We start from the raw sequence: 14,253 nt of genomic DNA, 5'->3' as shown, positions 1-14,253 counted from the left end.
AAAGAGAAATGTCAGAATGAGTTTTTTGGATGCTGGATGATGTGGAGGGAGAGAGAGAGAGAGAGACAGAGAGAGAGAGAGAGAGAGAGAGACAGAGAGAGACTTTATTTTGTAACAGTCAGATACTCTACCTCAACACCCATAATTTCTAAGAAGCCCAACTCAGAGAAGCTTTGGGAACATATCGTAAACCAGAGTAGGTTGGTTTTATCTTCCTATATTTGTCCTACTATTCAATGCCTCTCTACCTTGCATTTCAGATTATTAGACAGAAAGGAATCATAATATGCAATTCAATCATGGATTAAATTGCTTCTGATATTTAAAGAGATGGCTTTGCTAATTTTAAATCTCTGTGGAAATACATTTTTCTGTTTGTCCTTCTTTAGGGCAACCACCATTACAACTAGCAATTACATCTACAAATTTTCACAAGATAAATGATACAGAGAATTTTGAGTGAGTAGATTTACAAGTTTTACAACTCTAATCCATTTCTTTATTAGTTAAAGAATCCATACCCTCAGAAGGATAAATGACTTGCCCAAAGTCACAGAGAAAGACAATAGAAAAAACAAGGCTCGAACCTAATTTTCTTGGATTTGTGTGACAGTTTACCCAACGTTTAAGTTGAAGGAGAGCAATTCTCTCACTATGATACCTTAAATAACAATAACAAGAACTATGTCTATAGGTTGAATGTTAATGAAAAGCAGACTAATGGGAAGTTTGTGATCTATGGTGCTGGGATTAAAGAATCCCAGGCTTAACCATTGGAATCAAGGTAGCAGCAGCCCTGTAAGGACCAAAGTCATTGGTGTGAGTACACACTGAAGGAGAGGCAGCTATCAATATATTGATTAACTGCAAGCATTTCTAAATAAATCTTTTTACACAAAAGAACATGAACCAATATCTGATGAAACAAAAACTATGTGGATTCCCAAGAAAGCATGGAACTATAGCACAAGTCAACTAGCCCACAATATTGAGAGAAATAGTAGAAGAGAAACAAATGGCAAAATATATATGCTGCACAGCAGAAATCATCTACAGCACACACACACACACACACACACACACACACACACACACACACACACACACACACAAATTCTTGAATCCAAACTATTGTGATTTCCCAAAGAAGAAAAAGAGAAAATTGATTGGGAAGACAAATGTAAGTGAAATGAAGAACAATCTGGAGGATTAAAAGGATAATTGAATAATAATCTCAAAGATCAGAAACAAAACTTAATAAGATTAAAAAGCATATGATCTCTATACAAGCAAGACATAGATCCCCAAGACAGAATGAATATAGTCAGCTTAACACTCACAGGCCTTCCAGAATTATATGACAAGTCAAAACACCTGAACACCATAATGCAAGAAATAATACAAGAATACAACTCAAAACTTATGTTCACAGAAATGAAAACACCATACAAAAGAATCCACAGGTCACTTTCTTACAAAGAAGAAGAAAAAGAAAACATTCACTACAAACTCTAAGGCACAAAGTAGTTAAATTTAGTAATTCCATTAACAATTAACAAAGTGTGCAACCAATTCAGAGAAAGAAATGTTTTAATCTTATCTATTGATTTATCTGCTTTAATTCATGGTTCTTAGCAGTTTTCTTTTTCCTGTGAACTTTGGTGGTTTTAGCCCTTTTTCCTATCTTACCTAATCACTCACTGCCATACTCCCTCCATTTTTCTGTGGATCCCTGTTCCTGCACGTGAAAGGTACCTCAGCCATGTCTTACATTGTGAAATTCATAGTTCATTAGTATTGATTCCTGTCCCAAGTGACTGCTGGAGGGAACAGGACTGACTCCAGCTAGTTGCCTTTCCTTCTGGATTGGTGAGATCCTATTTTCATTATAGAACCCTGTTCCAATTCCCTCTGCTCTTTAGCTCTTTAGCCCAATGCTGCTGCCCTAAGGAAAACACTCCCACCTTTCCACATCTCATATTCAATCTGTTGCCAAGACGTCTGGATTTTACCTTTGAAACATCTCTCAAATACAACCCTTGGTCTCCTCTGATCCTGCCATCACTCTAGTGTAGGTCCTCATCACCTCACACCTAGATTATTGCATTAGTTTGCAGGTGGATTTGCCTACCTCAGTCTCTCCTCACCCTAATCTAGCCTCCATTCAGTCACCAACATAACTTTCCAAAAATGCAGGTCTGATCATGGCACCCACCTCTTCAATAATTTCCAGTGGGTACCTACTGACTCCACAGTCAAATACAAAACGCTCTATTTAGCCTACCTTTCTAGTCTTCTTACATCTTACCCCTCAACACTTACTCCTTCATCCAATAACATTGGTCTCCTGGCTGTTCCTCAAACAAAGCAATCCATCTCCCAGCTCCAGGCACTTTATTTTGCTGTCCCCCATGGCTGAAATACTCTCCCTCTTCCCCTCCTACTACTGACCACTCCAGATTCCCTCAAGTCCCAACTAAAATCTCACCTTCTACAGGAAGTCTCCTATAATCTCTCTTAATTCCAGTGCTTTCCTTCTATTAATTATTTCCTATTTATCCTGTGCAATGTTTGCTTTGCATGTGCATATATTTACTTATTTTCTCCCTCATTAGATTGTAAGTTCCTAGAAGACAGGGACTACTTTTTTTGTCCTCAGCATTTCGCACAATGCCTGGCACAATGTACACACTGAATACATGTTTATTGATTTATTGATTGATCCTAGAACACAAGTTGTTGTGTCAGGTTTTGCTCCCTGCTAGAGCATGGGGGTGCATTGTGGGGGAAAGAAAGGCAGGTATGAATGCTATCTGCTATTGATTGATAAGAATGTTATTTTTAAAGTCTTCTTGGTGGATTGGCCTGCAAAGATAGCAATGATCACTCTATTTTTAGCACACTGAACCTTTTCTTTCCTAGATCTTGAAAATTAATGAGGCCTGGAAAAATATGCACTCCTCCATCTTGTTGAGCTAGAACCTTATTGCAATACATCATTTCAAGCTTAAAGAAAATAGAGCTTTTTCCCTCTTAAAAATATTTGTCATAAGGACTTTCTCTGTGGTAGGGGGAAAGGGGAGAATATGAGAAAGATCTAAGGAATATGAAAATAAAATATACTAATAAAAGATGCTTTGAAAAGAAAAAAATCTAATAGCAAGATATCTGTTTGTACATGCAAACACCTGATGCCCTGGCACCAACTATAGTTACTGAAGAGAAGCTCACCCCACAGCTGCTTTGGGGGCAACTCTGTCTAGAATTTGGAGGAGTAGACTGACTCTGTAATTCAGCCATGGATTGACCTTTTACTGCTATTGCTAGTATAAAAAGTCAACAGAGAAATACAATTTGGCTTGATGGCCTGCAGATAGAAGAAGTTTGCTGAGACTAGCAGGTAGATCTGCCCTTAAAGGGGAGATGTTTGCTCTTGTTATCTTGCTTCACAAGGTAAAGCATACAGAAGATGTTAATCATATAAGAAAACTAAAAATCTGTAAGTCCAAACTTGTTGTTTTGCAGCTGAGGAAATTGTAGTCCAAAAAGGAGAAATTAATTGCCCAAGATCAAAAACTGCTAGCAATAATAAAACCAGATCTTAGACCCAGATCACTTGACTCCTAGCAAACTTTTTATCCATTACACTATGGAGCCAGCTATAAGAAAGAATTAAATGAATGAACATCCAAATCTCATAATGAAAACATTGAATTTGAGGGAATATGTCAAAATAATTTAAGGAGTTGTCCTACAACCTTACAACAAAGTTCTGTAATTCTTCTAAGATTAATTCTTATGGGGAGGGAGGAATTTGTGGATCACAGGTTTGAGAGTTTCCAGTATAGGTAGAGCCAGTGTTTTTCTTCCCAATTTGGGAGGGAAGATGAGTCATCATTTCCAACTGGTTTCTCTCCTGTACTTCACAGTCTCCAGAAACTCATCCTGCAAGGTGGAATCAACTCTAATTCACAGTGCCTTAAATCATTTATCTTCATGACAGGATTTCATCATGTCTCTTCCCTTTTCCTCTTCCTCCCCTTTTTAATTTTTTATGTACTAGATTGTGGTGAGCTCCTTGAGGACCCTGACTGACATACACATTTCTTTGTTTCTCCAGAGCTTAGCATAGTGCCTTGCAGGCACTGAATAAATGGTTATTGACTATTCTTAACTGAAGGACTACGCTCTGAGTTAGGTACTGCCTCAGAAATGTGAGTATTGAGACCAAGTGTGTGACAAATGCAGGATGGTTGTCCCATCTTCAGAAGTGGTTGGATATGACACAAGTATTGTTTGTTGTGTAAGCAAGACAATGGAATAGCAGCTGGAGTGGGAGATTTCATCCAAGAAAGCTGAGTGTGGAGACTGAACAGCCTGTGGGGGCTGCTACCTCAGCCCTTGGCTCTGCCACTAGGTCTGTTTTCAGGGGCCAGAATGGGAATGTGAAAGCTGACTTCCCATTTGGGAGAATAGTCTACAGACTGAAGTATGATCTCTCCTTCTTTCTTACTCCTCTCTACCTAAAAAGGGCAGTAGATTCTTCCAAAGTTGTTTTTTTTTAATTTTGGAATTAACTTTCCCAAAAGTCAGATAGACAGATAGACATACAGACAGATCAGTAGATAGATAAATGATAGAGGAAAATATAACTTTTAATTCTAATTGGCTGTACTCAATAAACAACACAAAAAATTCCTCCTCATTACCAGTTTTGGTGTCATGCTCCCAAACAGTGGTTCTCAAAGTGTGATGTAGAGATCTCTGGGAGTTCCCATGTTCATTTCAGTTTCCCCAAGACACTTTCATTGGGTGAGCCAAATGCCATGAAGTCAAAATCTGTTTAATAATAATACTGAGATGTTTTAATTTCTAAAAAGGTAAAAATAGATAGATATAACCCACACACATGAAAGTTTTAAAGAGCACTCAATTTTTAGAAAACTAAAGGAAACTTCTGCTTAGTCTAGTAAAAGGAGATGCAATAGCTCATGAGCTGTGGGTGCTGGATGAATGGATGCTGATCCATAAAGTGACTCAAACTGAGAATGCCTTTTCTGGGGTCCAAATGGAAGGATAAATTTGGGGTTACATGAAGGGAAATAATACTTCCTTGCTACTAGCAAAGCCACTGCAAATGACATCAAATCCTTTCATGACAACATACAAAAGAAGATTTTGAGTTTCATCCATTCCTAATGCTCTCTGCTCTGATTATAAACAATTGCATTAATTTGCACAGTTCAGCTTCAAATAAGATTCTTTCTACATTAACTTTATTTATGACAGGCTCCCCACAACTAGTGGATGTTCTTATTCTTTTTTCATAGAATATGTGAAAATTACATGTGGAAAACAATTCAAGAGAAGATGGGGGACAGTGATCAACCTGGTTATTTTTATACCAGGACATGAAGCTTCTTCCCTAGATAAGGTAGCCTCAAACACCAAAATGGAGAACATCTTCTTTCTATTGGAAGAACAGAGTTAAGAAAATAGTTGTGATCTCAGAAGCTCTGAAGCCAATACATTCTTAAGGAACATAAAATTGTTGGTAGAAAAGTCTCAAAGAATCAGATCAATGTTACAACTTGTGTATGGCAGAAAAGCAAGTTGAGGTTAGAAGGGAAGATCAAATGAATCATTAACAGCATTTTATCCATGCTAAATCCAGCCATATACTACTGATCTCTATATCCAATAGTTCTATGAAGCTTATTCCGTAGGAGCTCCATATGTCTAGTGAAAGTGAATTGGTTAGCTTCAATCTCTATCAACTTTGAACTGGAATCTTTTTTTTCCTTGTTACACTTTGAGTTTCCTGGGGACAGGAGCATTAAGATCAAATTGCAACTTACTTACTCCTTAACCTGACTCCAAAGCATGAACCAACTCATTTACCACAATGAACAGGGGAAAAAAAACCATAATCATTGAGGATCAATGGGATAAAGTTAAGAAAGGTTCATCTTGAGCATAGGTATAAATGGAATCTTCCTTAAAATAATAAATAGCATCTACCTAAAACCTTCAGCAAGCATTATATGTGTTGGGAACAACCTAGAAGCATTTCCAATAAGATAGAGGGTGAAACAAGGATGTCAATTATCACCACTGTTGTTCAATATTGTACTGGAAACGTTAGCTGTAGCAATAAGAGAAGAAAAAGAAACTGAAGGTAATAGAATAGGCAAAGAAGAAACAAAGCTATCACTCTTTCCAGATGACATGATAATATACTTAGAGAATCCTAGAGAATCAAGTAAAAAACTACTTGAAATAATAAACAAAATTAGCAAAGTTGTAGACTATAAAATAAGCCCACTTAAATAGTTGGCATTTCTATATATTACCAACAAAGTCCAACAGCAAGAGATAGAAAGAGAAATTCCATTTAAACTTACTATAGACATTATAAAATATTTAGGAGTCTACCTCCCTAAACAAACCCAGGAACTACATGAACACATTTATAACATTTTTTTTAATTGTTTCTCTATACTAGTGTTCTGCTAAGACTGCATTGCTCAGAGAAGTTTGGAGTTACACTTCCACTTTTCTGTTTCAAAGAAACAGATATCTTTTAGCTATTCTATCTCCTGCATTAAGGTTCACTGTCTTTACATATTGCAAGAGAAAGAATACAAGGAATGTTACCAACTGTTGAGAAAATCCCATTGTTACAATGCTATGTTTATAGCAGCATTCTGCTAAAACTGCATTGCTTAGAGAAGTTACAAAACACTTTTGACGCAAATAAAGTCAGATCTAAATAATTGGAAAAACGTCTGTTGTTCATGGGTAGGCTGAGCTAATATAATAAAAATGGCAATTCTACCTAAACTAATTTGCTTATTCAGTGCCATACCAATCAAACTACAAAAAAAATATTTTATAGAGTTAAAAAAATAATAACAAGATTCATTTGGAAGAACAAAAGGTCCAGAATATCAAGGGAACTAATGAAAAGAAATGCAGGGGAAGGTGGCCTAGCCATTCCAGATCTTAAACTGTATTATAAAGCAGCAATCATCAAGACTGGTATTTGCTAAGAAATAGAGTGGTGGTAAGTGAAATAGGTTAAATATACAAGATGCAGTGATCAATGACTACAGTAATCTATTATTTGATAAACCCAAAGACCCCAGCTTCTGGGATAAGAACCCAGTCTTTGAAAAAAACTGCTGGGAAAACTGGGAAAGAGTATGGTAGAAACTAGGTGTAGACCCAAATCTCTCACCATATACCAAAATAAAGTCAAAATGGGTTCATGATTTAGATATAAAGACTGAAAAACTGGGAGAGCAAGGTATAGTTTACCTATCAGATCTATGGAGAACAGAAGAATTCATGACCAAACAGGAGATAGAGAACATTACAAAAAGAAAAATGGATAAATTTGATAGCATTAAATTGAAGTGTTTTTGCACAAACAAAGCCAATGCAACTAAGATTTGAAGGAAGGTAGAAAATTGGGAAAGAATTTTTACAACCAGTCTCTCTGATAAATATCTAAAATATATAGAGAATTAAGTCAAATTTATAAGAATGCAACTCATTCCCCAATTGATAAATGGTCAAAGGATATGAACAGGCAGTTCTCAGATGAAGAAATTGAAGCCATCTATAGTAATATGAAAAAATGCTTTAAATCACTATTGATTAGAGAAATGCAAATCAATACAACTCTGAAGTACCACATCACACCTATCAGATTGGCCAACATGACAAAACATAAAAATGGTCAGTGTTGGAGAAGATGTGGGAAAATTGGAACACTAATACATAGTTGGTGAAGTTGTAAAATGATCCAACCATTTTGGAGAGCAATTTGGAAGTATGCCCTAAGGACTATAAAAATGTGCATACCCTTTGACCCAGCAATAGCACTTCTAGGGCTATATCCCAAAGAGATCATACACATGGAAAAAGGACCCACGTGTACAAAAATATTCATAGCAGCTCTTTTTGCGGTGGCAAAGAATTGGAAATTAAGAGGATGTCCATCTGTTGGGGAACGGCTGAGCAAGCTGTGGTATATGAATGTAATGGAATACTATTGTGCTATAAGAAATGATGAACAGGCTTACTTCAGAAAAACCTGGAAAGGCTTGTATGGTCTGATGCTGAGTGAAGTGAGCAGAACCAAGAGAAAGCTGTACACAATAATTGCCACATTGTGTGATGACTAATACTGATAAACTTAACCCTTCCCAGCAATACAGGGATCTAAGATATCTCCAAAGGCCTCATGATGGAAAATGCTATTCACATCCAAAGAAAGAACTATGGAATTTAAATGCAGATCAAAGCATACTATTTGCTTTTTTTTTCTCTTCTGTTGAGTTTTGTTTCCTCTTTCTGGTGGTTCCTCCTATTGGTTCTAATTTTTACTTACAATATCACTAATCTAAAAATATGTTTAATAAGAATGTATATATCAGATTGTGTGCCATCTTGGAGAGGGAGATGGGGAGGAAGGGGGAGAAAAATTTTAAACTCAAAAGCATATTGAAGTGATTGTTGATAAGTCAAAATTAATTAATTTAAAAATTTAAAAAACAAAAGAAAGGTTCATCAACCAAAACAACTTTTGTAGGAGTCAATATCAATCAACCAATAAATGTTCATTTGGCATCTACTATATGCTAAGTACTATGCAAGGTCTGCAGATAAAAAATGAGACAAAAGACATTCTCAGCCATCAAGATGCTTACAGTCTAATAGACTAAAGGACTAAAAGGAAAATGGCAGAAAAAACATGCTTGCCCTGCAGTTAAGAGTCACCTACTTTTGAATCTTACCTTCACTACTTATCAGAGGTGTAAATGTGGACAACTCATTTAATCTCTTATGAATATGCTTTGTGAACCTTAAAACACAAAATAAATCTCAGTAATTATTAACTGTTGAAGTGAATTCTGCATTTCCTTCTCTTCTATGAAACTATGGTAGTAGCTATGGTAGCTCTCTAGGGATCATGAAAAACTCCACCTTAGTTCCTTCTGCTAGATTCAGTACAAACTGGGAGTGAGACCTAGAGCTTCATCATGGCTTCCATCTCACTTGAGCCAACCATTTCTCATAAAGAACCATGAGATTAAATTTTACTTTATTCAGAAAATGAAAGCAGAGGGGGAAAATTGTAGTAAGGTTTGGATGGATATGTCTTAGTGTTATTCACTCCTTGAGAGGGTGGAAGAATATCAGAGATAGGATTTTATCTATTTGGAATCCATCCCTTATGACATCACTTAGAACTCTAATCTCAACAGCAAAATTTCCAAGATTAATAGAACTTGCAGAAGTTAGACTGGGGTCCTCCCCTCCTAGCTGCATTGTTTCTCACTTTGGTAGCTTAGGGACGTCATGACCACTGTATTAAGAAATAGCATTGTGAAAACAGATGGACCCCAAGGATTCAAAAAATATTCATCTGCCATTAACTAATGTTCCTTAGTTCATAAGGAATTTTCACAGATATTTAGGTAGAGCTCTGATGGCAGAAGCTGGTTAAGATTACTGCAGCCTGCCAAATCAATGAAATAGAAATCCTCTCTTTAATATCTCCAAGAGTTGGTTATCTGGCTTCCTCTTGAACAGCTCCAGGCATGGAGAATGCAATGGGAATGCAATGTGAGTGTCCCTATTAATTCTCATAATAAAAATGCAAGCTCTTTTTGCTTTGAGTTAATAATTATAGCAATGCCTTCATAATTTCCAAAATGTTCTTACCTCTAATAGAATCTTGGAAGAAACTTTCCCTAGTGCTCTGGGTCTATATGTCTGACAGTCTTCTAACTAGCCAGGGATGGACAAGAATACCCAGATCAACACTAGCAGTAGGACACCAGAGCTTTGTCCTGGGTCCTAACATTCAAAAGCCATGTGTTTCTTTTTTAAACAGAAACATTTACCAACCAGCCTACTTGCTCATGTCCCTAGACAAAAGTGAGTGCATCTTCCAGGTAACCCAGGGTACCTTGATATAGCTTGGTACAGCTTTATATGGGATTTATCTGCAGGAACAATGTTATCTCAATGTAAAGTCTGGACAAAAGACCCAAATATCCATGAACATGTTTACAGATGAGATCAGCAGCTCAGAAAGTGCTACCAGCCACTGTTACCCTATCCATCAGCTTTCACAGTTCATCCCTTTTCACTGTACACTCTAGAACTCTTCTCTATTATTAATAAACTCATTTTCAAGCTTATTATTTCTTATCATATTTCTTCTATTATCTAGTGCTTACTGAAACCTCTCATTCTGCTGAAGACACAATGTTTTTGGACATCCTTTTCAAGAATCTAAGTGCCTTCTCACATACCTTCTAACACAGGATCAGGAGGAGACATTAATATATTCTTTGGTGGGCCCTGCCACCTCCAGACTTTCAGTCAATCCCTACCAATAAGCACCTGTCATATTGAAATACTCGTTGGGGTCAACTATGGACCTCTAGTGCCCATTTTGCCTTCTCCAATAAGTTCAGTGCCTCACTTTTGCACTTCTTTTCTACCACTTCTCATCTCCTTTGACACCTCAGGCCTTCCAGTTATCCAACTTCCACATTACTATGACTTCTGAATTCAAGATACTTCAATCATGAAAAATATTATTTTTTAGTTAGATACTGCCCAAGATTTCCAGCTCTCAACTCAAATTGGGTCCAGGCACCAGAATTCCTAGGTATCTGGGATCATGACCTGAAAAGATCATTGTGCACATGGGAAAATAAAAAAGAAAGAATTGAGGACACAAGGAAAATATCAATGACTTCTTCCCAGAAAGGGAGGAATCCCTTATGAGACAAGTCCCTGTGGAAGCCACTATCAGTGAATTACTAATGAGGTCCCAGGAAGCTTATAAACAACCATAAAAACCTCAAGCTACATCATCAGAAGCTCCATTGACACTGGTAAATACTGCTTATTTCTCTATCACTGAAGAGCACACTCTGGATGAAATCACAATTGGAAATAATTGTCTTTAGATCAAATTGACTGCCAGAGCATTGCAGAGGCTAAGTGCTGTGCCCTAATTCCCACCAACATTAAAAGGATTAGAAGGCTCTATGCCAGGACCATAATGACTTTCATAGAAGACATTTACCAGCCAAGACTCTATGAATGAAGAAACTCAAAGATCCAATGCAGAAGGGTGAGCATTTGATTAGTTTGACATTATTCTACCTTCTAAATAGAGATTCATGGAACCTCAGGTCTTTGCAAAGACCATTAATACTCCATATTCCATTATACCCATCTCTGCCAATGGGATGGGACTGAAAAATGGGAAGTTGTTTAAAAATAGAAAGGGACTTTGGAGGTATAAGTGACTACATCTCAGAATTATAGTATTACAGAATTTTGGAGTTGCAGCAGACTTTCCATCTAGTCCAAACCATACCCCACAACCTCCCCCCCCCAATACCTATTGCAGCACTGGTGTTCATCCAGCCTCTGCTTAAAGATGTGTACTGAATGGAAACTTCCTCCTGCACAGGTCACTTTGGATTCTGTACAGTTATTATGAATTTAGTCCTCACGTGAAACTTAAATTTGCCCCTTTGCAACTTCCATGCATTGCTCATAAGCACAAACTGAACACATTGAATCCCTTTTTCACATGACAGCCCTTAAAACACTGAGAAACATTTACCATGTCACCTTAATTCATCCCTTCTACAGGCTAAACTGTCACAAGTCATGCAAATTTTCTTTATATGGCATGCATTCAAAATCATTCGTGAGCTTCATTGCCCTTTTCTGGATACCCTCCACTTGATCAATGTCCTTCCAAAATTATAGCAGAAGAAAAACTGAACAAAGAACCCAAGACAAGGTTTATCATCTTTTTATTCCTAGCATCTATATCTCCTTTCATGTAACCTAAGATTCTTTGTGCATTATATTGCTGAGTCATATTGAATTGTTAGCCTACTATGGACCCCAGTTCTTTGACAAACAAATAGATTTTTAAATATTTCTCCAGATTTTTGTGGTCTTAAAACTAATTCTTTTAAGTGCTGTGAAGGATTTTATATTTATCTTGATTAAACTTCATCATATTAGATTCATCCCATTGTCCTAACCAGTCATGATATTTTGGGATCATATTTTGGTCAAATTATAATTTAATGATCTCTTCAAGCTTTGTTAACTTTAAATTTGATGTGCGTACCATCTATGTTTTTGTCTGAGGTATCAATCAAAGTAAGTCACAAATTTTGATATTGAGAACAAATACGTTGAGAAAATTTAGGTACATTATATCAACAGCTTTTCCATGTGACTCATTGTATAAAAATAGAGACAGAAAAGGATAATAAAAATAGACATTATAATTTTACTCTGTTGTGTGTGCCCTCATGTGAGATTTGTAATAATGAGGACTCCTTTTTTTCTGCTCAAATCTACAGGTTCTTGCTGCCTCTTACTCTTCACTGAAAAAGAATGGCTACAGGTAATTACTCCCTAGTGACTGAATTTATCCTCATAGGACTGACAGACCAGGCAGAGCTCCAGTTGCCTCTATTCTTCCTGTTTCTGGGTATCTACATAGTCACTGTGCTTGGAAACCTGGGCATGATCATACTGATTAGACTCAGTTCTCATCTTCACACCCCCATGTACTATTTTCTCTGCAGTTTGTCCTTCATTGATCTCTTTCAATCAACTATCATCACCCCCAAAATGTTGGTGAACTTTGTGTCAGAGAAGAATACTATTTCTTACCATGAGTGTATGACTCAGTTCTTTTTTTTGCCTTTTTTGGAGTTTCTGAATGTTACATGCTAGCTGTCATGGCATATGACCGCTATGTAGCCATATGCCATCCCCTTCTTTATAGTCTTATGATGTCCCATCGGATGTGCTCCTGGTTAGTGGGTGGGGTGTATGCTTTGGGCCTGGTTGAGGCCACAGCTGACATTATATGCTTGTGTAAAGTGCTGTTCTGTAAGGAAAATGCTACTAACCATTACTTCTGTGATCTCCTTCCACTCTTGAAGCTCTCTTGTTCTAGTACCTATGTCAATGAAGTGGTAATTATGTCATTTGGTGCATTTAATGTCTTTTTGCCCATCCTGATCATTATTTGCTCTTATGCTTTCATCATTGTCAATATCTTACAAATTCACTCCACAGAAGGCAGATCAAAAGCCTTCAGCACCTGCAGCTCCCATATTGTAGCAGTTGGTGTCTTCTTTGGCTCTTCTGCATTCATGTACCTGCAGCCATCTTCAACTAGCTCCATGGATCAGGGGAAAGTGTCTTCTATCTTTTACACTATCATAGTTCCCATGCTAAACCCCCTCATCTACAGTCTGAGAAATAAGGATGTCAAAATTGCCTTCAACAAAGTGATAGAAAGAAAAACATTCTAGTGAAAGGAGAAATGTCAGAAAAATGGGTGTTTTGGATTCTGGATGATGTTGAGAGAGAGACAGAGACAGACAAAGATAGACAGAAACTTTGCTTTGTACCAACCACATACTCTACCCCTGAACCTATAATTACTAAGAAGCCCAACTAAGAGATGCTTTGGAATATTTCTTAAACGAGAGTAGGTTGGTATTCTCTTCTTATGTTTGCCCTGCCATTTAATGCCTCTTTAATTTGCATTCCCGATTGTTAGATAGAAAGGGATAATAGAATCCAATTCAAACATGGGTTAAACCGTTTCTGATATTTAAAGAGATGGCTCTGCTAATTTAAAAGTGCATGGGAACTCATTTTTCTGCATGTCCTTCTTAGGAGCAATCACTATTACAACTAGTAATTAAATATGCAAATTTTCACAAGATAAATGATACCCTTGGTTGAGAAGATTTGTAATTTCATAAATCTAACCTACTTACTTATCAGTTGAAGAAACTGTACCCCAAAAAGGATAAATGACTTGCCCAAAATCACAGAGAAAGTCAATAGTAGAATTAAGTCTTGAACTTTCATTACTTGGATTTGAATAACAGTTTACTTAAGGTTTAAATTGAAGGAGAGCAATGATCTTACTATGATACTTTGAATAATAATAACAAGCACTATGCCTATAGGTTGAATGTTATTGGAAAGCCCACTGATGGGAAGCTTGTGATTTGCAGTGTTAGGATTAAAGAATCCCAGCCTTTACCACTGGTTAATTTTCTAAGGACCAAATCCATTGGTGTGAGTAAAAACTGAAGAAAAGGCAGCTACTAATATATTGAATAATTGCACACATGTCTAAATAAATATTGTTAGGCAAAG

The 14,253-nt window shown here is 36.9% G+C and overlaps 1 pseudogene; it reads left to right on the top strand.

The window, feature by feature from the left end:
- The first annotated feature begins 12,459 nt into the window (after window positions 1-12,459).
- Window positions 12,460-13,391, top strand: LOC110218115 (olfactory receptor 8G50-like; annotated as a pseudogene).
- The last annotated feature ends 862 nt before the right edge of the window (window positions 13,392-14,253 follow it).

Source organism: Phascolarctos cinereus, unplaced genomic scaffold (genome assembly GCF_003287225.1).
Source record: "Phascolarctos cinereus isolate Bilbo 61053 unplaced genomic scaffold, phaCin_HiC Scaffold_726;HRSCAF=1367, whole genome shotgun sequence".
Lineage (NCBI taxonomy): Eukaryota > Metazoa > Chordata > Mammalia > Diprotodontia > Phascolarctidae > Phascolarctos > Phascolarctos cinereus.
Note: the sequence above shows the minus strand (reverse complement) of the source record. Positions and strands in the feature narration are given on the sequence as shown.